Source organism: Xyrauchen texanus, chromosome 27 (genome assembly GCF_025860055.1).
Source record: "Xyrauchen texanus isolate HMW12.3.18 chromosome 27, RBS_HiC_50CHRs, whole genome shotgun sequence".
Lineage (NCBI taxonomy): Eukaryota > Metazoa > Chordata > Actinopteri > Cypriniformes > Catostomidae > Xyrauchen > Xyrauchen texanus.
This window is the reverse complement of record NC_068302.1, coordinates 29,180,509-29,205,701: the sequence shown is the minus strand read 5'-3', so window position 1 is coordinate 29,205,701 and position 25,193 is coordinate 29,180,509. Positions and strand designations below refer to the sequence as shown.

Genomic DNA, 25,193 nt, shown 5'->3' with positions numbered 1-25,193 from the left:
AAGGCATCTGTCTTTCGGAGCATGTAAGCGCACAACAGCGAGGCCAATTGTGGTCAGATTAACGTGTATACATGCTGGACAAAGCCGAGCTACAGTCTTGGATTGGTACAATTTCAGTTTTAGTCAGACTGAAATTTAACTTTGCATATAAATGCACTGAGTGTAACAGTCTTGGAACACCTCTGTTTCAATTAAATTAGAGGGCCAGAACTAACTATTGTATAAATATGTGTATGGTATGATGAGATTTTTACGTGTCTCGACAAAACCTGGTTTAAGTCCTTGGCACTCAAGACTTGTCATCTCAGTCTCAAATTCAGTTTTTTTGTGTTTGACATCTAAGTTTTATTAATGAAATGAAACTGGGCTCATAGTTAAAGAGCTTTGGGACATTTATGTAAAGCCCCGTCTTTAACTGTTGGCTTCATGCCTGGGCTGTGCTTATTTTCTCTGCATTCGTGCACACAGTGATATTTTGAGGCCTGCTGCACACTGGTCAAAGTGCAGGAAGTCAATATTAGCACTGAATGCACTTCCTGTCTTGTGCTGTAGTACTATGTTCTTTAGTGTCAGTGCTGCTTTGAAATCATATGACCTGCCACCCAGTGTCACAGAGGGAAGTGTGGGCTTCTATTTGCAGAAATGCACTTGAGCTGCCGGTTAAGCGGCTTCATGGATCCATAGGTTTAAGATTTAACCTAAACATCCCCATCTATAGAAGCAAAACATGTTTATGTGTCTGAAATTAGATTGTTTCATATGAATTTCCGGGTTAGATATATTACAGAAACCTGTTCAGATGCTTAAATGTGCTTCTTTGTGATGTCTCTGACGTCCAGATGCTTTCTGTATTTTAGAGGAAATGAGTGAAAGTGTCTGATCAGTTAGGAATTTCCATTTTAAATTCTCTCCTCTGCATCATTACCATAAAGGATTACTGTTTCTTTGTCTTTGTTGCCCTGCAACTTTTTCTCTCACCTCTTTCCCCCAACAACTCCACTGTCTGTAGTGTTTGTGTCTGAGGGAGTGGTGTGGTTACAATATGCAGCAGCTTTTTGCCTTTGCTTTGTGACGTCAGAAATTTGCCACATTCAGATCTGTGGAACATCCTGAAATCTTAGAGTAGATTTGGCTACTTTTGAAAGACTAATGTGTAGGACAATAGAGTGACATATCATTTTAGTCATAATTTGTTGTTTTCTTTTTAAAATAATTTTATCATGTCTGTCTGATTAGGCCAATTATTGGAATCCACGTATATCAGACCTTATTTTATTCAAGCAATATACTCGTTTTTATATCCGGTTCCAAAAGTACTAAACAGTTCTCAATTTTGTCAGCTGTAGGCCTACATTAAGATGTTTTGATGGCAGATTTTGCTTTTAAAAAAGGCAAAATTGTCTAGATTTATGATATCTGCCATCATGTCTTTTAACAGCTATAACAATGATTATCGGATGTTGTTATCGTAATTTCAGACATTTCATTATTATTTTCAAACAATGTTTCAGTAAACGCATAAGAGTTTAATTAATTTAGTCAGGGCAGGCTTTTTTTGTACATGGCACCAAATACACAATTCGGCTGAGTAGGTAACCATAGCAACAGTAGGCTGCTTGACAACTTTCAGTTATGATCAGTAATGAATATACAAAATATACACTCACTGAACACTTTATTTGGAACACCTGTACACCTACTTATTCATGCAGTTATCTAATCAGCCAGTCATATGACAACAGTGCAGGGATAAAATCTTGCAGATACGGTTCAGGACCTTCAGTTAATGTTCACATCAACCATATAACCACAATTGTAGTAATCTGAATAACATCTCAGAATGCACAACACGTCGAAATTTGTGACAAATGGGCTACAACAAAAGTACACCTTAGTGTTCCTAATAAAGTGCTTAGTGAGTGTATGGGCTTCATTATTTATCACTTTATTATAGATGTAGTCTACATATTACAAAATAAACTTTCAAAAACTTTTAAAGAAGTTTTAGGATTTGTACAGAGGACAATTTGGTTTGCATGAGATTAATTTCAACAGGTTGCACCCCGGAAATTACATATAGAAATTCCTTAGAAATAGTTGACCCCTCTTGCATTGTCATTGTAGTGTATAAACTCATCGTATAATTTGCACACTGGGAGCATCCATAGTTGTAATTTTGAATTTATACTATTATTAGTTTTATTTGCTAATACTAATAATTTCACTTTTGTTTCTATAGCGAATGACTATATCACATTCTTAGCACAGAGCTTAATTTTATATTTACTGTTCCAGTCCTAATTCTGATGTCTTTATTGTCCTTCACAGCGCTGCAGTGTGTGGACCCCGTGAAGCCCTGTGTGAACAATGCAACCTGTGTAACCTTTCACAATGGAACAGGCTTTTGCAGGTAAGGCAGGGAGATTCTTAAGGCTCAGTGAGTGAAATCTAACAGAGAAACTGGAAAAATCCTCCCGGGAGACTGTTTTGCTCTAAGCTGAGTTACCTAACTTAATTTCTTCACAGAAATAGTGAAATTAGGTCAGCCTAATATTGCCAAATCTGCTTTCCTAAAAGAATTTGAATCCTCCCACAATGCATCAAGAAGCATGGTTTTTAATGATTGATTTTATGTGTGTGTGTGTGTGTGTTTTGCGGTGCATTCAAATCCGTCTCTGAGTGTAGGAAAAACTATGCAAAGCGCATTTAAAAAACTCCAAAAACAGTTGGAGTGGAAAAACGGTGAAATGCATCCAATTTTTTTGGTTGCAAAGTTTAACACACATACACTCACATTTCAGTCACTGTTATATGCTGGCTCCTTTACTGCTGTTGTTTGTTGAACAGTGCTTGTGGTAGCACATCTCGGCTTGTAATTGTGCTTTTTATGCTGTATGATTGAGGGTTACATTTATCACATTGCCAAAAATTAACACTTGCTAACAAACCTATAATGTTACATTTCAATGGGCTGTGAAACACAGATGGACCGTTTTCCCAGCATTGAATGAATCCTCTTCCTATAATATAGAGCCATGGAAATATATTTGACAATTTTCACTCATCTATCTTACCTTGAAAATTATCTTTTGCACTTGAGTTGGGGTTACGGAAAGTGTGTCTCCAAACGCAGTAACAAGAAAATAACAGAAACATTAAAACTACATTTGTTGTTAAAGCTCAACCTTGTGGTTTATCAGGGCAGAAATGTGCAACAAGCTTACCTCAGCACCACTTAGATGTCAAAACCTTCACAAATTATTTGAGATATCTGTGGAATTACTGCTCAGAATGTTTCAGCCACTAAGGAATTACATTTTGTTTCCCAATGCTGGTAATTTGCAACCAAATGTTGCGACCTCTGCTTTTCTGTGATTTTCACAACAAATATTACCAGGAAAGCAGATGAGTCACTGTTAGGCCTTTAGCACAGGTTCAAGTTGAGCAAGATAGGTTAGATAAAATCTCAGACTTATATCACTCATTGTTCATAGGAGTAATCCTCAAGATTTACCACAGCCTTTAGTGTGTCTGGTGAACTATTCCGTGAGTGAAAAGAGATGACCCACAGGGCAATTTACTTGGGGTTGTTTTTTCATAGCTCTGGAGACTTAAATGGTGTTATGTTTCATTTAAGTATCAACTTTATCACAGGTGTTTCTCCAAAAATATATTTTCAAAAATATGATATAAGTGGATATAGCATTTGATTGGATTTAGTCAAAGTCTTCCAAATGATCAAATGTAATATATATATATATGTATATGTGTGTGTGTGTGTGTGTTAGGTTTGCAGCGGTATAAGGTTATCTCCTTTATTCCTTGTCTGCCTGTCAGACTCGTCAGCTTGTGACACGCACACGCAGCGGAGAAAATGTCTGAGAGAAGTGAGGCGGGGGGGTCTGACATGAGTGTGTGTGAGTTAAAGCAGTGTTTCTCAAATTGTCTATTCGGACTGGGTCGTGGACAGCAGGGAAAGAGCAATGCCATGATTCTCCCATTGAAGATATTTCGGCGGCCGCCCAAGGTATAGACTATTTAGGACTGCCGAAGCAGATTTAATGATAATCTCGCAAACAGTTAATGCAGACATGGGCAACATATGGCCCGCGGACTGGATCAGGCCCTCCACATGGTTTAATGTGGCCCGGGGCTCATTTATCGTAAAAGCGTTTTTATTTTTCATTGGATATTTCAGTTTACTTGCATTGGGACCTAACACATCTCCACAAGCATTTAACATGCTCAGGGTTGCCAGATAAGAGACGAAACTTTATACTTGCGCAAATTGGAAATATTCAGCCTAATGTTATACTTATTTTGTGCAATCTGGCAACCATGCAAGGTCTTTCTTTCTCCTTTGAACAAATTTAGCAATCTGTAGTGCAACATTCTGCTCAAGGAAAAGTGTTATACGGCTACTCTGTGTCCATTCTTGAGGCTGCTTGTGATGTTTGGTGGTGCTAATTTTGCAGGTAAACCTTCTCAGTGATTAAATTAAATATAAAAGTAGATCTCAGCATCATTGACATGCAAGCTAGAGACGAATATGTAAATGTATTTTTTATTTGTGCAATTTAGAAACGTTGAAGTGCCTTTGCACCTGTATGTTAATGTAACTCTTACAGTAATTATTTATCATATTCATGCAGTTGTGTTATTCAGTTGTGTGCTGAAAGTCAATCCATCGAGGAGACCAGCATCATGACTCTTTTAGCATGTAAACGGGTAAAGTTTTAGAAAAACAATAAGTAAACTCACCCGCTTTGCGACAAACATTAAAAGTTCAATAAATTTCTTTTTTTTTTATTATTATTAAAACTGAATAATAAATTAACAGGGAAGTATATATGGCAAAATTCATTTATAATCTCCGCCTTTATTCAGTTTTTTTAATGCCTGATAGAAAAGTATCTATCTTTGTAGCGCAATATAATACTTAAGGCAATTGCAGAATAGTCTCACTAGTCATAGATACACTTCAGAAAATGAGTACACAACTATTTCTGGGCTCAAAAGATACAAAACCAAATCAATGCAGAACATTGTATCTCAAAAGCAATACAATGTGGCCCCCCATGCACTACTTACAGCCCGATGTGAACCCTTTACCAAAATAGTTAAAAATATTAATAATTACACACATCACCTTTACAAATTTGTTTCAGGATTTTACATGAGTAAAAGAAACTGTTATATTTTGAGAAAATGTTATAGTTTCATATGAAATAATCTAAAGGTAGAATCTGATAGACCTCATTTTATATCAACAGTGGCAGTTGTAGTTAAAGTTTCAAGATGTGTTTCAGCTAGTATTTATTTTTCATAAATACATTATTTATTTATTATTATTATTATTATTACTATTATTTAAGACTAGCACACTGACCTAACCATGGTAATGAGGAGCCTTTCCTTCTGTGTAATATGTGTATAATATGTAATATTAGTTAACAAACGGGATAATAATGGGCTCATATAAGTAAATATGCTCTTCAATTTTTAAAAGGGGGAGAGACAAATTCCTGTAGATTTTGTTGTTAATAATCATAGGACATTACTTTAAAAGCTCACACATCTGATGTTATTTTTCATTTAGTAGTTCATTTAACATGCTATGATAACATGTAAACTAACATGCTTTAGTTATATAACATGTTATAGTTACATGATATTTTTTATCATGTTTATAATTCTGTTTATTATAATTCTGTTAGCTTTCTTATTTTTTCTGTTTATTTATTTTCAAAAGAGATACTTTTTTTACACATATGTACCAAGAGTGGACGCCGCATAATACTTAATAGTGCAACACATACTTCAATAAAATAGTATATAATAGTGTTTGCTCAAAAATAAAAATATAAATAAAATAACCCTTCTGTTTTCACTAATAATTAGAAATGCACCGATTGACCGGCCAGGGATCGGAATTAGCCGATTTTCCGCATGCTCGGCCCGGACCGGTAACCGCCGGTCAGCCTCACGTCTTACCGATTTCAAGCCGGTCGGTTTTGTTGCCAGCGGCACAGGCAATAACATCACAGCCGCATGTAAACATGTCACTGGCGTGGAAGATCATCTATGAAATTAAATTCTTCCATCCAGCTGTTGTTAAATGTACATGTATATTTTGTTTTTTTCACCGGCGCACCAGCTGAGACTTCTCCTCCCCTCTACCAGTGATGCTTGATTTAACATCCCGCGTCTACTACCTGCGCAGATATCAACAGCGCAACTGGGTTGTAGGTTGCCAGATTGTGGTCATAAATGATTTGTAATTTGTATGATGTGTCGATTGTTTGAGTAGGATGCGTTTCATTCAAGATCTGGCAACTGGACCACCTTGGAATAATATATTGATGTGATTATTCATATAACGTGGTTTGGGCCATACAAATTACGGGAGTTTTTTTGGGAGAAATAACAAAACGGGAGACTCCCGGGAAAAACAGGAGTGTTGACAGGTATGCAAGCCGTTCCCGAAGCAGTGCTCAGTTTTACAACTGATATTTGGACATCTAACGTAAGTTGAGCGTATTGGACACTTCAGTTTTTCAGATCTTTGGAATTGTTTTGTTAGATGAGTAATAAAGAGAAAAAGGTCCATTTATAAAAAATAGTGGAAAATGACATTTGTTATATAAAGCAACTCATTTGCAGTTAATTGTTATTTCTACCTCTTTCTAGTCACAGAGCTGTTTAAGTGAGAGAAGATCCTGTAACTTACTGCAGTTTGGGGGAAAATTGTAATGTTTAATAATTTATTTTATTATGAAAATAAAATTTAGCATTGAAGAAAGGTAGATTTTGTTTGTATATATGGTCAATAATAGTTCTTAGAAAGAAAATCGGAAAAAATCGGCATCGGCAGGTCACACTTGCAAAAAATCAGAAATCGAAATCGGCCAAGAAAATTGCAATCGGTGCATCTCTACTAATAATAGTAATTGTGTAATACCGTGATACCATGATATTTCTGAGACAGTTGTCATACCGTGAAAATCACATACCGTTGCAACCCTAGTTTGTGTATGTGTGTATGTATGTATATATATATATATATATATATATATACATACATACATACATACAGTATATCAGCACAGTTTTTGACATTGAGATCTCTTCTGAAACTCTTCAGGAGACCACAAAGGGTCTATTTTTCAGTATAAACAGCTCAGAAAGAAGGGGATAAAACAAATATCTCCATTTAATATCATTAAACATCAAACATTGAGATATTAAAGAAATCTTTGTGATTTATGGATATGGAGGAAAAAAAGGTGACTGAATCATGATCGTTTGCGCTCGAACATTCCATAAAGTCTTGCAGTAAAGAAACAAAATGTGACCTTCCCAGGCTGATAGGGATCACACACACCAGTCGCCACTAGATTCAACAGCACTAGACTCTCTACAGCTTGAGTTGTAGTGCTGGAATGCTCAAAAAGTTCTAGAACTTGAGTCGAGATTTGAAGAATGCAGGCTTTTAGCAACCTGAAATGGCTGCCTGGGTGTGCATGTGATCTCAAAATGGAACAGGCTGACACAAGGTCCTCTCTGGAGTTACTAATACATTCTGTGTAGGTGAGGTGACACCCGAGAACCAAAGTCAACAAGGTGCTTTTCAATTTTTTTTTCTCTCTTTCTCTCCCTCTCTCTGTCACTGAGAGTACAGTACAGGAAGAGCAGTTTGAGAGAGGTTGGCACAGCAAGGGTGTGTGTATGTGAGCGGTCAGACCGGTGTGTCTGCAAGCCTCTAGTCAGGGTGTGAGAACCAAGCTGTATGTCAGTGTAATTTTTGTGTGTGTGTATGTGTGTTTTGTGTGCACATGTGTGCCTCTGTCTGGTTTCAGATATGCCTATGTGTGTCATTATACTGGAAAGTGTGTGTTGTATAAGAGAGAAACACGTGACGAAGCCTGCAGGATTTCCATTGTGGCAAATACCTACTGTAGAACCACAGTTTCACAAAACACCTGTTGGTTAAAGCTCTAGAACAATGAAAAGGTCCTAGTACTAAGGATGGATCTGGATGTCAGCTAGTCAGTTAGTTAGTTTGACTAGTGAGTATATCTAATTTGTTTTTCTTAAAGCAAACAGAACAATTGATAGGACTAGAGAGCCTCAGTGTTTTACACTTTTCGGGGGAATCAGCCAATGAATGGCTAACTCATAGTTGACTCTGCAGATTAACTCTCTGGGGTCGACGGACGCGCCGGCGCGTCCTGCTGGATATTTTCGGCATTACAGCAGAAACAGCTTAAAATACTCCGTCATTTTGGGGCATACAGATAAGTGTAAGACATCATTAGAGACTATAAAGGGTCTTATTTTATTTGTGTACACTCACAATAACAACAAAACCTTGTGCTTTTGTAAAATAAAGAAAATAAAAAGGGTGAGCTTTCAGCTGTCTCTGTGTTCACGAGCATATTTCTGAAACACGTTACAAAAATGAACTGAAACTCCACAAATACTTATCACACAAACATGAAATATGTCTAAAGAAAGCTTAAAATGTCTACTTTTAAATAAAACAATTCAAATTTAAAACAATTATTCTCCTGCAATGTAATCTGTATGAAACAAAGCGATGTACAGTTTTTACTGGCTTAGCTCATTACAGGTAATGTGATCACTCCCACCAGTAGAGCGCACCATTCATGCGCTAATGTGATGAGACGATCAATGCAAATGTACACGCCCCCGACTACGAGGTTTGATTTAAACACAATTCATTCATTTTTCTGCATGTTTGTAATGATACACAGGCGAGTAAACTCCAGGATATTAAGGAAGAGTTAACATTTTCCTCAAAAGAAGAGCGGGACTCTGATGAACGTTGGTATTTTGAAGAGAGACTTGATCCAGCCGAGGATACAGTTTCGGACGAGTAAGTCATTTAGTTTTCATTAGTTGACAAGCTATTTTATATAAACATGTACATATTTTACTAGTGGGACTGTTTCCAGACTTGCCAGCCAGGATTCAGAGTATTGACATTTGAAATATGTCCTAATAAGCAAGTTTTAGTTACATTTAAATGCTGTTTCGCATAAATATAAATATGATATGTAATATGGTATAAAATAATATGAATGTTTAGAATATATGTTATCTAGTGTTTATGCTGCCTCATTATCATCAACATCATTATCATCAACAAAGCTTGTGCTTGCAAATATGTGTTCAGGTTAAATGAGTAAAATGCACTTTAAATATGCCCATATTAGAATATCACCATCTTATAAAGATTTCTGAAGGATCATGTGACACTGAAGACTACAGTAATGAAAGAAAATTCAGCTTTGATCACAAATATATTCAAATAGAAAACTGTTCTTTTAAATTGAAAAAATAGTTCAAAATATCACTGTTTTTACTGTATTTTGGATCAAATAAATGCGGTCTTGGTGAGCAGAAGACACTTCTTTTAAACGGTAGTGTAGGTCTAACATTAAGTAAAGTCAGATTTCTTCTTTTAACTTAAAACTTGATTTTGATCATTAAGTCTCCTCTCATTCATTCTCTTTATGTCACATTCCTCAGTGATGGGCCCAGGGGTGGGTCTTTGTCTTCTCAGGTGTACATCACCTCAGTATTCATGATCATTCACGCCTCCTCACATATAACATTTCAACACTAAAATTGTCTTACAAAAGTTAAATTACTATATTGTTTTGTATGAATGAGTGATCAGGATGGTTTTCACATCATTTTGTAGCAAAAACTCTAGGCTACAAGATCCAGTTCTCAAAAGTCTTGTGGACAAATGTTTAGTATGTGTTATATGGACTTATTTCAATGACTTAAAATATTTGTTTTTTAAAAAATCACGCATAAATGCTATTTTCTCAAAAATACAAACCTGTACATACATGTTGCTCACATATTATTGTAGCCCAGTTTGTGCTGAATACAGTGTTGTCAGACTTTAGCCATTAATGTGTTTTTAAGCAACTGAAAAAAGCACAAATGTCAAGGCATGTCAAAACTTCTCCAGGGCCCAAAACACCCTCAGACCCCAGAGGGTAAAGATGGGATACATTATATATTTTAACATTGAAAGATTTCACACATCACCTTTAAAAGGGGATACATTTGGAGATACAACTAATTGAAGAAAGGTTTATCATGGTAACAACCCATCAGTTACTGTTAGCAGTAATTTTTCTAAATTAATTTTATTTAAAAACCCCTGCTACACCAATTAAAGCATGACTTTTGTTACAAGTCCACCACGTTCAAGATAAGTTTCAAAACAACGATTGATTGATTTATTATTAATTATTGGACTTCAAATGTCTTTATTTTTTTCTATGAACATCTGTAAATGGATCTCTTTAGCTGTTGCCTCTCACTGTTTTAGGCCAAGTCCACACTAAGATGTTTTGTTTTAAAAAAGCATATTTTTTTATTTTACTTTTACGGGAAGTTTGCAGAATAACGGAATTGCTGTCCTGTGGCGGAATTCGAGGGCAATTGCGATGCTTCTTATATGTTTTTAAATGTGCAGTAAGGGGATTTTATCGCTTTCAGATGTTTCAGTGTGGACGAGCAACATTTGGAAAACTTTTGAAAATGGCAGTGTAGACGGAAAGCGTTTTGAAAATGAAAACGCCAGTCAGTATGTCAATATGTTTATGTGCACTTAAAAAAAGTTACATTTTAGTCAAATTAATCTTAAAATGTCATGTGATTGCTTTAGTCCAACTAAAATTGTACAATTCCTACAAGACAAGAGTTGACCACATGTATTTAACCTGGCTAATTTGACGGCCTTCCTTCAAATATTAAATTACGCAGTATGCCATACACATTTGGATGAAGACTGTGGCTTGAGTATGATTATAACTGCACATGTCCTGACTGTTTGTGCCAAGAGCATTGCATTTTGAAGACGAAAATGCTTTAAAACATGTCACAAGACCTTTGCATTCCATTCTGTTGACCTCTGTACAGTCCAAATCTTTGCACGTCTGCACAAACGTCTGATATTGACTGCACTAAAAAGAGTATCATAAAGCAGTCGTAGTGAACATGCATCGAACACGTCCATGAGAGCTCACGGTTAAAAGAGTGAGCCTATAGTTTGAAAGGCTGAGCACTTGACCGTGTACTGAAAGGTGCGCTGAAAAACAAAGTACACGCTAGTCTTAAAGCAGCATATTAGGGCTTCCTTAAGACTGAGTAGTCGACTTTTATAAGTAGCAGTTTTGCACATCCATACCTAGAAAAAAGAAGTGTTTTGCATATTACAAATAGATCTTTTTTTCTGAACAAGAGAAAGTTAGCAGTAAGAAAATAGCTGGATGTGCGTGTGTGGGCAGGTTTAACGAGTTAAGGGTTACAAGGACTTTTTTTAGGTTACCAAGTGATAATTACAAGGGTATTATGCTATAAATGTGGTTTATGAGGACATTTCTAGTATCCCCATAATTTAAATAGCTTAAAAACATACAAAACTATGTTTTATTGAAAATTTTAAAAATGTTTTGCGAGGGTTAGGTTTAGGGTTAGGGGATAGAATCTATAGTTTGTACAGTATAAAAATCATTATGTCTATGGAGAGTCCTCATAATGATAGCTGCACCAATGTGTGTGTGTGTGTGTGTGTGTGGGTATTTTGAGAGCAGAAGTGAGTGAGACTGGCTAGAATACCTGAGCTCACTCCCTCTCTCTGCCCAGAATCTTATTTTCCCTCTTACACATCAAACAAGATCTCTTTGTTTTGGCCTGTGTAATGGGGTGCAAACTTATTAATTTTTACCCCTCACTTCCTCCACCTCTTCCAGTTCCTCCCTCTCTCTTTCTCTGCGGTCGGAAGGGAGAGAGAGGAGTCAGCTTGGCATTTGTTTGATCTGACAGGTAGAATGTGCCTGCAGGGAGAGGAGAACAGTGCGGAGACGTCTCTAGCGCTCAAGAGGGTGAAATCTGAGACATGGATGTGAGATAGAGGAGGTAGAGTTAGAGAATTAGCCTGTCAATACCTCTCTCCTCATCTCTCTGTCAATTATCCCTCTATCTCACAGCCTCTGTTCCTTTCCAACCTTGTTTTTTTTATATATTATTTTTCATTGTTACCCCATCCCTCTCTCTCGCTCCTCCTTTTTAATCTTTGTGCTATATCATCCCTTATCTTAACATGTCATATTGTTCTGTTTTTTTTATCCTCCTTTCTTCCCTGTATTTATTTCAACTCTCTTCTCTCTCTCTCTCTCTCAATCTCTCTGTGTGCCTGCAGGCTGGGCTGATTTGTTTCAAAGCCACATTCAAAGTGTGATGGCCTCAGGAAGAGCGTTTACCATCCAGAAACTCTAGTCGTAAAAGAATGATAGAGAGAGAGAGAGAGAGAGAGAGACAGAGAGAGGGGTATAGGAACTATAACACTTGAGCTAAAGTCAACAACTCAGCCGTGTGTGAAGAGTGGTAGGCAGAGACTCAAGCACCGATTACACACACACACACACACACACACACACACACACACACGAACACATGCTCGTTTACCTAGTTATCTCATGGGGACAAACTTTTAGACTTTTGTTGTTGTTAGATAAATCTAATTATCCCTAACCCTACCCCTAAAATAAATATTTTTGCCATTTTTAAATAAAAACATATATATATATATATATATACACTAAGTAACTCAGCTGAATTTGCAAGAGATTACCTTTTAAGCGAGAAGAGTCGCAAGCTGGCAGACAGGCTGCTTGTCAATACCTCTCTCCGGTGGAGAGATTGTGTCTGTGTGGGCAGCAGAACTGCAGCAGTCTGTGTAGGCGAGGTGGCGGAGCTCTGTGTGGAACTGGCCTGTTACAGAACGATGTGGACAGACACAGCTAGCAGCTGGTAGTACTACCCAATGAGGATTTTTCTTCATCACAAGTATGGATATTGACACATTTCACTCGTATGATACTTGTGCTCGTAAAAAGTACATTATCCGTACTGGATACTTGTTTTATCCGAGTACTCGCTCAACCCTATCCCGACAGCAGGGTGGCGCCACCCCACACCTGTCAATCAACCACTGCACTAAAACTAGAGTTTTAACTTTGCCGGTTACTAGTGACTTTAAAAGGAAATAACCGTCTGAACAAAAAAATTGGAAAAGCAGATACATATACAAGCATGAGAACTTCACAGATCTTCTTCAATGTGTCTGATTTTAACATGCAGGGACACAAATGAAAAGCACACACATTTGAAGCTCCACTTACACAGGTACTCCACTAAAATTCAGCTCTAAATGTTGCGTATGTGCTTAGATTAAATTTCAACTTCATCTGGGAGAAACTGTGCCACTGTTGTTTTGCCTGACCATGTGCAATCAGATCACCCGAAACACATCTTAATACCAGATGTAAACGGAGTTTCGAGTTTTCACTCAATTTTGTGCCAAAATGAAATTAAAGATATAAAGACAAAAATATATTACTGTCGTATTAGGGCTGGGTGATATGGCAAAAAATATTGTCACAATATTCTTTTTGGTATGATTTGATATCGATAATTATCACGATATTGAATCACATTTGCACATTGTAAATTTTTTGAATTTTAAAAAAAAAGAGAAGAGAAAACTTTTGAAAATGTAAAAGTCTGAATGGACCATTTTTCTATTTTCATTAAAGTGAGAAAGACTAGGCTACACACTAGTAATTTTGTCTTTCATCCTTGTCAGAAATGATGAAATCTGAATAATTTCACAAAATTAGAACAGAAATCTATTTGTTTATTATTAAAGGCTTGGAACATGCTGATTAATAAAACTAAATTTAGAAAGAAAAAACTTTATGGTATAAAGGCGCTTGGGAAACATGCACCTCATGTTTACTCACATGTGGGGAAGGGCCCTAAGTGTACTAAAGAGCATCACAAAGCTTTTGTAGAGCACATGCGAATGCGCTGGCACAGGCTTGTGGTTTAATAGAGAAAAGACCATGTGCAAGACATAAAAGCATGTAGAAAAACATTGTATACCACAGCCTTTAATTCCCGAAGTAGAAATAAACCAACCTATACACAGTTACTATTTACATTTGGAAGACACCTCAATCTAGAGCAACTTAGAGTGCATTCAAGGTCAATATTTTATTAGTAAGTGTGTTCCATAGGAGTCAAATCCATGACCTTTGCATCATTTGTGCCATGCTCTACAAGTTCAGCTACAGGAGCTATTTTGTATATTGTTCTCTCTGCTTTATCCAAGTATCTATATTTATTAATAATAAAAACGTTTTTCAATCTACATGCTCTCCGTCCTTTTTCAATATTTATAGATGCTTTCTCTTTTTATCTCTTTTTCTGTGTTGGCAGCCAAAAGAAAAGCCCAGCTGCTGGAGCTCATTAATGATAGCTTGTATTCCTGTAGTTTGAGGCTTCAGTATCTGTGTTAGTTTGGAAATATGTTAGTGTAGTGTGTGAGTGGACATGGGTACATGTTCGAACCACACACTGGTATGAAGCTCTTTATCATGAGAGAAAGTTACTCATCCTTGCCAGCTAACCTGAGCAAGGCCTGTCAACATCTGATGCTGGTCAAAAGGGAATGTCCCATGTCAAGATGAACCGAAGTCTATTGACAACATTTGCACAAGTTCTCACAAATGTTTCCTATCGCAGGAGACCTCACACAATAGTGGGAAATGTGGCAACCAGGCATTAAACTCACGACACACTGTGCTGACAAGTGCAGCTGAGTGACAGAAAGATGGTATGATTGTGAGAACAATGACACACACAGGTGCACACACGGGGTGTTAACATTGCTTGGTATTAGGTTATAAAACATACAGGATTTGCTGTGATTTCTGACTTTTGTATACTCTTTTCTCTGACTCTGGTGTAGGTTGATCTGTAATGATTAAAGGTCTTGGTTCCTAACACAAAGTTGTGGGTTCAATTCTGAGCAAGGACCTTATCAGTATTGTGTCCTTAATAAAGGCACTTAACCCCAGATTGCTCCAAGGGAACAGGCCCTACAAATAAAACACTGTTAGTCCTTTTACACCGCCATGGTTCGGATGCTGGTTCCTGGGCCCCCAAAGCTCGCTGGTCTCTGCGCTGGTACCGAATATGTCAGGGGACTGAGGGCGGGATAATGTTTCATTACTAGAGGTCGACCGATTAATCGGCCGGCCGATTAATCGGCCGATTTTTTGCATTTTTTACATAATCGCCATCGGCCAATATCCACGCATATCAAGCCGATTATTAGGCAGGCGCATCTGTGGGCAGCCTAGTGTTGTTGTGGAACACGTGTTCGACGCACACTGCCCCTAGAGTCATTTTCCAGCAGAGTGAGCAGACCTCATCCAGTGCCTAAGGAAGGAGCTAAGTTCCTTGGAGAAAACAGTAAAGGTTAAATTTGTATAACTTCTTTAGATTTAATTAAAAACTTTTGATACGTTACTGCCAACTTCAAGAAAAAACGTGACAAACGCGATAGTTGACATGACGTCGGCTACTTTGGATATTGATAGCGTAGTTGAAGTTGCATTATCACAGCAGAAGGGTTGCTATCGTGTCACAATAAGTAAGCAAGAATTTTGCAATTACAGACAGTGAATCTGAGACTTTTATTTGTTCTGTTTGTGTGTCTTATATTTGAGAGGGTTGTCACTAAATGCAGATAAATAAGTAATAAAAATATACCAACGCAGTATAGGCTATTGAAGGACTGGCTTTGGTAAGCTTGGACGTTACCGGTTCTGCTGTCGGTACTGGAGAAATTAAGAAAATACATTCTTTATTGCTATAAAGAGAAAGTTATTTTATATCGCCAGCCATTTCTATGTATAATAATATGAAACCATTTGTCTGTGATGCAATTTAGCTATTCGCAGTCAGAGAGAGAGAGAGAGAACTCGCTCACGCGGTGCCACAGCGAGCACAAAACGAGCCCAACACGAGCACAGCTTAATGAGTGACAGAACTAAACATTCAAACATAGCCTGGTTTAGATATGTGATTATTAGTCTGATTTTATTTTAGATTTCGCCTTCCAAAGATTATAAAAAGAATATTTATACATAAGCCGCATTCTGTCTAGCACAACTTCCTTCCCTTCACAGCGGTGCACTGACATTTCTCCCTAAAACTCAAACTTAACGTCAGAATCAGCACGATCGGTGATTTTTGTAAAATGCAGTCTAGCTACTGTTGCTAAATTGCGGGACGCGTTTAATAATAAAAAGAGCGCAAGAGATACCGTTCCCAAGGCGTAGCGCTCGAAACACACCGCAAAGAGACAAGCAAAGTATAGGCTACTTTGGGTTTCATGCGTCTAAACGATCAACTATACACAAAAATATGTCAAAACGACCGGCTTGGAGATTCACTTAAACAAAGTTTATGTCTTAAATGGACGTAGTTATAGAAATAGTTGGGGAGAAAATATGCTGCATCAGGAGCTTATTAGATCTGAACTCGGTCTTAAAGGGGAAGCTGTCTATTAAACGTGTGACGATTGAGCCACTGCGAATCAAACAACAAAAGGCAAAGAGAAAATCACTTACAGCTCTTGAATGAATAACTTCTGCATTAATAAGGATTAATCTATCTATGATAAACTATGCAGTGTTATTTTACAATTGATTACTTTATTAGATTTCCTTTTAGACCACACCTGAACAGTAATGTTAGTAGACCTTCCTGAAATAAAATTTTATATATATATAACCACCCCTAGTTATGCCTGTGCTTCTCTTGGATGCTCTGAATATTGGATTACGTGTCTGGATTGCCCCTTAATTAAAGCTGCATTTGGATCTCAACCTTCGTGTCTCGGAGCAGTTCGTAACACCTGCTTTGTTTATTTAATATATTTGTTATACATTATTTATACAATATGTTTTTACATTATACATTTTTAATTTAAGTGTACAAGTGCAGATTGGTCAAGTGTTCAATAAATGTATTTGTTGAGAAATGTTGTCTATCTTATGTAATTATGTGTGTTACATTTTATCTTTCAAATAAAAGGTTCAAATAAGAGGTTAAAAACAAGCACATATCGGCCAAATATCGGCCAAAATAAATCGGCAGCATTAATCGGCCATTGGCCGACCCGGATTTCAAAAGATCGGCATCGGCATCGGCCTGAAAAAACCAATATCGGTCGACCTCTATTCATCACCATGGTTAAGATTTCCCAAACAACAACAGTAGCTACAGTCTGCAACAAGGAGTACTTCTTCACTCTATAACAACAATAAAAAACCCACAAAATTATCAGACATAAAAAGCGTTCAGGTAACACGACGAAACGAGTGCTCTACTTGCGAAATGGTATATACGAAGATCCGAGATAAACTAGAGAGATCGCAATGGAAAGAAATACTCTACGAGTCTGAAGATACACCATGAAATGATGCATGCCGCCTTCAATCGGACATTTGACCAAATCATAATCAAATTGAAAAAATCTTCAGGGAGTACAGGGACCATAAGAAGGACATAAGCAAATGCGACAGTGGATGGAGCAACAATGTTTTGGACTCAGACACCGAACAGCCAGCTAACTAACTGGGGCATTGAATTCAGCCAGTAATGCTCGTGATAAACAGTGAATCCTCTGCAGCTGATCTCAGTAAGTTGTTATATTTGCCAACTTTGTTAGCTTTTCTTACACTGTTGTCATCATATTTTGTGCATTGTTTTGTTCTGCAAGGAGATTTTTGATCAGCTACTCACTAAGTTATTTCAATAAGTCGCGTCTAGGATATTCAATCAATAATATTATATGCTATGGCGAAAATCCAAATACAACCATCTTCTACACCAATTTTTATTATAATTCCACTGTAACAGATTACAGAATTTAGCATGGTAAGCCATAGTTCATACAATATAATGTAATTACATTACCGGTCGTCTTTAGCGGTGATGTCGTCGCTGACTATCTTGTTGAGCAATGTAATGACGATGCAATGCATTAATCCATGTGTTTAAATATGTACTCCAAAAACAAGAGTGAAAGCTGTATACAAACACACTGTGATGCGCCATGTTTGTTTATGTTTGAGGTAGTCACGTAAATCTACCATGTAGACAGTAACCCATTACATCACCGTTCAGCTCTCAGGTCAGTGGAAAAGCAAGGCTGGTTTACGATAGGCTCCAGATTGCCCCGGCCGTGAACCAGCGGAGCACAGGTTCGGCATAAGAACCATCACAATATCGGTGGACAAGTGCTATGAGAATCTCTTGGAATGAGAGCCTTCTGGAAATTGCAAGTAATTAACTAACTACTTAAGGATTTAGGGCGTGTTTGTTTTCTATTGTATGAAGATTCCTGAATCCTAGCGGAGGAGTTTTTGCCCCACATAGACTTGGTGTTTACTGATATTGAAATACAAAAAAAACATTTGCGTTCTCTGTTGCCGTTTACTGAACAAATCAACAAGTAAGATTAAAATCTTTGCAAATGCACCTATTCGTGAAATAATCAGTGCAATTTTGGAGGTCACGTGACTTTCAAAATTTGGTATGATAAATGTTTCCATGTGTTAAACTAATGATGGTTAGTCGGCTCTTTTTGGCAAAGACAACATTGTCTACATGGGCGTGTTGTTGACCCAATGACCTAAGGGGGATATATAAAGACCACCTTTCCTGACATCTAGAACAAAGACCATGTGGGTAATTGCAGATAATTCTCTTTTTTTTTTCAGGGGAATCCGGAGCGAAACGTGTGGGTTTTTTTTTTCTGCTAAAACTTTGAAAACATTTTGGACTGTGAATGAATTGTATGTCTCAAAATGTTTGCATTTGTAGCTTCGTTTATTGATACTTTCAAAACTGTTATAATGACTAATGTTGTTTACATTATTAGTTTGTTTTGATTAATGTAAAGTGATGCAGTAACTTAAAAGGAATGTTCCAGGTTCAGTACAAGTTAAGTTCAATTCACAGCATTTGTAGCATAAAGCAGTGGTCGATAGTAGGGGTGGTTAAAAATATTGATTTCCTGAAGCATGGCAATCTTCATTTGAGCGATCTCAATATCGATTCTAAAATCCCAAGATCGATCTTTTACTCTATGCACAACCCTCCACTTCAGTGAGAGGAAATCACTCGCATTTGCAACCAAATTTTGCACTATGGCACTGAAATTTAGATATTTGGCAAACTAGGTAGATGTTTACATTTCACTCATCAGTGATTGTGTAGTGTAGTGGTGGAGTATTCAGCAGCTAGATGCTTTCACTATGTGTTGAGAGTAAAAGTTATTCCGTGTATGTTTGTCCAAAGACGAGATCCACGCCACCCATTTGTCATTGAATAATGTCTCTTTAATACCCTTTCTGTTCTCTGCAGTCAGTTGTTGATCAAAAACATTTTTTTTTTAACATTTAATTCTAATCATACATGGAACAGATCTGAGATAAAGCTATTCGAGCCCTCTCTCCTACAGACACTCTACAGAAATTGTGGTTTTGTTAAAGAGAAGGTACTGTTTTTTTCACCTGTTCAAAAAAATCAATGTAAATTGTAATATAATATCTTATTTATTGATTGAATACATGTATTTGTAAATTTTTAAAAAGCCAAAATGTGACCAATATGATGAAGAACTAATAAAAATGTAATTAGTACATTTATGGAAAATCTGTATCAATACCCAGCCCTAGTCGATCGATATATTGCAGAGGATGATATAACGGCTGAAATTTTTGTTTATTTTTTTAAATATTAAAAAATGTCTGAGGCATGAAATAAAAACGAATGTTCTTTGCCCAATTCAGCCATGGATTGTTCAGCCAACTTTTGTTAAAATCCAGATTAGTTCAGTGTGTGTTTGGGGAACAGACTTTATACTGGCACAATGAAGCTTTTCATCAAAGTGTAGACGAAAATGGTACAGTAACTGACTGAAGAGAAAAGAAAGAGACCATTGAAAGGCAACACAGGAAAAGAGAGGCAGAGGAGGAAGACTATATTAAGGTGGAGTATATAAAGCTCAGAGAACCCTCCAGTGAGACAGCATGCTGTTTTCAGATCAGATTTATAGCACATATGTACTCAAAACCACACTCCGTCTGACCACAGGACTTCAGCCTGCTCCACCCATCTCTCCTTCTGTCCTTCTCTCTTTTTCTCCTCTTCATCTCTTAATCTTTATTTCTTCCCCTTTCTCGTCCCTCCTTGTGATTCAGCTCTCTGTCTGCGTTACTCTCTTTCGTGTAGCACCCCTCCCCCTGCCTCCACTCTTTTCCGCTCTGTTTTTCCGTGGTTGTTTGTGATTTTTCCGTAGTTGTTTGCCTATCCTGCGAAAATTAGAGAAAGCCGAAGATGGAGAGAAGTAGGGAGGCTGACTGCTTCTATAAATATGACCGACTCTCAAGAAAGGGAACAAGGATGGAAAAAACAAAAGAGGAGACATGTTTAGTTGCCTTTATGTGGAATGAACAATTTTTAAGTTTAGGAAAGCCAATTGACTTTCAATTCCTTCAGATTAGATAATCTTGGTATTGTGGGTGGGTGGGGGGGGTTACGTTTATGAGGAAAGGAAAGAGAGCTTGAGAAAGAGCTTTTCCCCACCCACTCACCCCAGGCCTCGTGGATAGGACAAGAAGAGGTCAGTTCGCCAGAGAAAGAGAGGGGTGCTAATATGAACCATCTGTAGAAATCTGAGACCTCAAGAGAAGAAGAGAAAAAGAAGGGTAAATGGAGACAGGGAGGAAGGGAGAGAGAAACATTTTTGAAGGAAAACAGAGGCCTATAGATGAGTTTAGCCCCTTAATAGTCTGATAGTGTAGTTAATTTGTCGATGTGGTGTTATTTGATTTAAAATTTGTTAATTTGTGAGTATGTAAATCACCAATATACTGCCACAAATAAAGTATTAGAAGTGCATTCATTCTTTTTCAAATCAGGGCTGTAATACCTAGGACCCTTGAGAAAGGATTTGGTGGTCTACACAGGCTTTTCCCTGGTGAAATCGAATGGAGATAAAGTGAAAATCCCACCATGTCTTTGAATAGTATAAAGTGACACAACAGTTGTAAGTCAGGCTGAAAGAGGCCTGTTCCCTTGAGTCCGGGCTGTTCGCTTGCGCCGAGTTTAAGTGTGTTTAAGTGTCAGCACTGCTGTGATCTCGTGACCAGAAGGTCGCTGTGGGTGTGTTCTTTCCCCGGAGCTGCATGCCGTGGCTCTGAAACACACACACACACAGACACACACACACACACACACACACATACACACACACACACACACACACACACACACACACAGAGCTGGAAATGGGGCCAAATCATGCTTGTACAATATGAACAGACACGGTCTTGTGCTGGGCAATATATACAATTTTTTCAAAATATTGCTATGATTTTGCTTGTGACACAAAATTAAGCAATATCGTGAATATCGCAATGATTTTAATGTGCTATTTATTTGGCCACTACATTGCTTAAAGATAATTAGATAATTTCTTCAAGGGCACAATTAATCAAAGTAACATGATAAAGTCAGATTTGATTAAATTAAACCGTGCATTGTGAAAGCAAAGTGATAAATGTTCAAACTTTCCCACAATTCCAAATATGTGTAACTTCTACAAGTTATATAAATATAAAAGCATGACACTTTCAGGATTCCGGCAAAATAAAGGCTTCATGTGAAGTTAAAACTACATAAATATATTACTATTGTATAAAACAAATCTAATACTCAAAATAATGATAATTATTATACAGTTGACTGGGACCCACAATACTGATTCATTGGCTATTATAAATATATTTAAATGGGTTCCAAACATATGTATAATTCAATTATGCTTTTTATTACTATGTGATGTTGTATATAATTGCATAATAATGAAAATGATTAAATCAAATGTTTGGGTTAATTTAGTAAAAAACTGTGAAAAATATACCTTAATTATTTTTAACTAGATTTTTACTTGCATTTTACATTTTGAATCTATTTGGCTACAATGACTGTTTGGTTGAAATTATGGTTCCTCTGATTAAAAAAACATAACTCTTAAGCCATTTCAGTAAAAATCTATATATATATATATTGATGATGAAATCATGTTGAGGATGCGGTTTTGTGTCTTTGCTTGTGCATCGGAAGTAGTGTAAAGTTTTGAAATTCTGTATGCTTGTGTACAATATGTATGTGTGTGGGTGTGTTTGTGTGTTTGTGTACAGGGTCCAAATTAACATTCTCAGGCATCCAAATGCAAGTCAAAACTTTATGTATGTAAAACATTTAATGTTGCTTTGGTGGGTAAAGTTAATTTACATTTGGTCAGGATCTTAATTTGGAACTGCAACATTACATAAATTAAAGGCACACAATAACACTAAAATGCACGGTATGTTCAACCGGACTGCGCGTTGCCATTGCGCTGACCAGGCACTTGGGTTTGTGTTCGATTAGTGGATGTTTCTCTCTTAATGTGTATACATTTTGGCTCTGTTGGAGTATTAAAATGTTTTTTGGTGTGCTTGAGTATCCTGACCAGTCTGACATAGCAACAGGAATCAACCAATGGTGAGTTTCAATCTGTTTACCATATTGTGGGAATGTTCAGAAAACCTGTTTGAAAAGAGTCATAATTTTTATAATAAAGCCAATAATATCACAACAATTACACACTTAATAATACACTTACACATAAAATATAAGGAACAAAATCACAATGGGTCCTCATGATGTTGTGACAAGTGCAGTTTGACCAAGAGAAAGAGACTAGGTTATCTTGTACATGATGCTGCAAGTGACACAATGACTATTAAAAAATATGCAAGGATAAATTATAATGGAAAAATCTCATTGCCATATGAACAAAAATATATTGTTGTTATATAAAAATAATGTTTCATGGTTGATAAAAAATATTTATGGCCTGATCTTTTCTCAGTTCACCTGCTGTTGGTTAATTTTGGACTATGTGTGTTTGTATATGGGCTGAAAAATCTATTGATCCTGAGTCAAGATTTCTGCTGCAACATTATGTGTGTGTTCTGTATACAATCTTTGAAGACACGCTTTGGGATATGGGCTGTTTGGAATCTCAAGTAGGTGTGTACATGCAGTCATACGGGCGGGCCTACGAACACACACATGCACACACACACACACACACACATACAAAGACATTGTCAGAGGAACTTTTCTTGTGTCCCTCATCTGTGTTACCTGACCGTCTTCTGGGAGGCCGGCACCTGCATGGCAGCAGGCCGTGACGTGTTCACACACATACGCAAGAACTCTTAACACAGTTCTGAAATGTATTAAGAAATGTACATTTATAATAAATTTTATTTTCCTTTAGTTTTTTATTTTCTTTATTTGTTTGTTTCTTTCTTTCTAATTAGCACTTCCTTTTTGCCTCTCTCTTTCTCTCACTCATTCACACACACATTTTGGGAAGTCCATGTCAATGACTTCACAACAGTTAAACATTAGTATCTCATGACTCATCACAGGCTGTGTGTATCAACCGCAGATTCATTCCAGTCTAAAACTACAATCTCAAAATTAATTTACAAACTTGCTCAAATAGCATCGTGAGAATTTATTTGTGAAAACATGTCAACAAACAACAATAAAGATTTGCCGGTTATTGCACTGATTTACACAGAACAGGAAAAAAAAAAAAAGAGTTTTACACTTTTTTCACTCAGAATTGAAAGACTCTTTGGCGTTAACAAATGTTTGCCGTTATTCTTATATATGGTATGACTTCTACCAAATCTACCAAGAAGTACCCTGATTTAGATCATCAAATGTGCATTTATAGACTCTGAATTATATTTGTGCATTGTTTCTATGTGTGTTTCAGGTGTGCTCCTGGTTTCTTAGGCGAGTACTGCCAGCATAAGGATCCCTGTTATGTGGGTTATTGTCTGAATGGAGGAGAGTGCACTGTGAGTGTGGCTGGAGTTCCTGGCAGCCCCAGCTGCATGTGTCCTCTAGGCTTCACCGGGCAACACTGTGAGATCCAGAAGAACTCCACCTGCTATCCCAACAACCCTTGCACCAATGGGGGAAAGTGCTCACTCCTTCCCAACGACCAGTTCAAATGCCAGTGTGCCAGCGGGTGGACAGGTCAGATCTATCTAAAACTTACCCTTTCTTTTTCACTCTCGTTTTATTGAAGTATGACATAAACTGTACATTTGTATTGTCAAAGTGTGTGCAGCATAGTTACATACGAGAAATTATGGAATGTAAAATAAAGTAACAATAGTGCAAATAAACAAGTAATAGTAACAAATAAAATGAAAAATGGGTAATGCATAGTAAAATGAAAAATATAAAATAAATTATAATAATAAAAGTTTTTGGGTATTGTAGGATTTGAGCATTCTAATGTGCCTTTGATACCCAAATATGCGGTCTAGGTAGGCAGCTTATTAGATTCTATTGAAACTATAGAAATGGTTTTTCTTTCTCTTTCTTCCTCTCTCTCTTTGTCTTTCTTTCACACATTAAAACACATACTTTGTACAGAAAGCTCATGGTGATCTAGTAAGGATAACCTTAACCCTAAATGTAAATAGGGATAACGATTAATCTAAATAAAATTTAAATTGCAATATGGCTTAGTGCGTTTATCAAAAACAGGTACACAGTAAACACATACAATGTGATGATGATGTGAATGTTTTGTTGCTGTTCAGTTGTGTGAACATTTATTTGGCATTTTCCTCTCAGGTCAGCACTGTGAGCGAGAGGACACCTGCCTGTCCAGCCCATGTGCCAATGGAGGCACCTGCAATGCTCTGCCCAGCCGGGACTTTTCTTGTACCTGTAGTCCTGGTTACCACGGCCCCCGATGTCTCAACGACACAGATGAGTGTGCCATCTCCCCCTTTCCCTGCAAGAATGGTGGCACTTGCCTGAACACCCAAGGGTCATATCAATGTAACTGCCTACCCGGTTTTACTGGCCGCCACTGTGAAACGGTTTACATACCTTGTTCTCCTTCCCCTTGCCTCAATGGTGGAACTTGCCGGCCGATGACAGACACAACTTATGTATGCCACTGCCTGCAAGGTTAGTTCCCAAGGAGAGGAAATAGGAAACAGCTGTGGTCATTGCCAGAACATATGCAGAATTAAAGCAGAAATTACATTTGTTCAGGTGGAACTGAAACATGTTGCTCAGATTATTAATTATGTGGTGAGCTCAGGCATCTCTATGTCCATATTCAC

The 25,193-nt window shown here is 37.2% G+C and overlaps 1 protein-coding gene and 1 pseudogene across 1 annotated transcript in view; one reads left to right on the top strand and one right to left on the bottom strand.

Annotated features, from left to right (window-relative positions):
* LOC127620564 (neurogenic locus notch homolog protein 2-like) overlaps positions 1 to 25,193 on the top strand; it is a 73,214-nt pseudogene that overhangs the window by 19,853 nt on the left and 28,168 nt on the right.
* LOC127620568 (uncharacterized protein C1orf21 homolog) overlaps positions 1 to 25,193 on the bottom strand; it is a 156,825-nt gene that overhangs the window by 114,378 nt on the left and 17,254 nt on the right. The window lies entirely within an intron of this gene.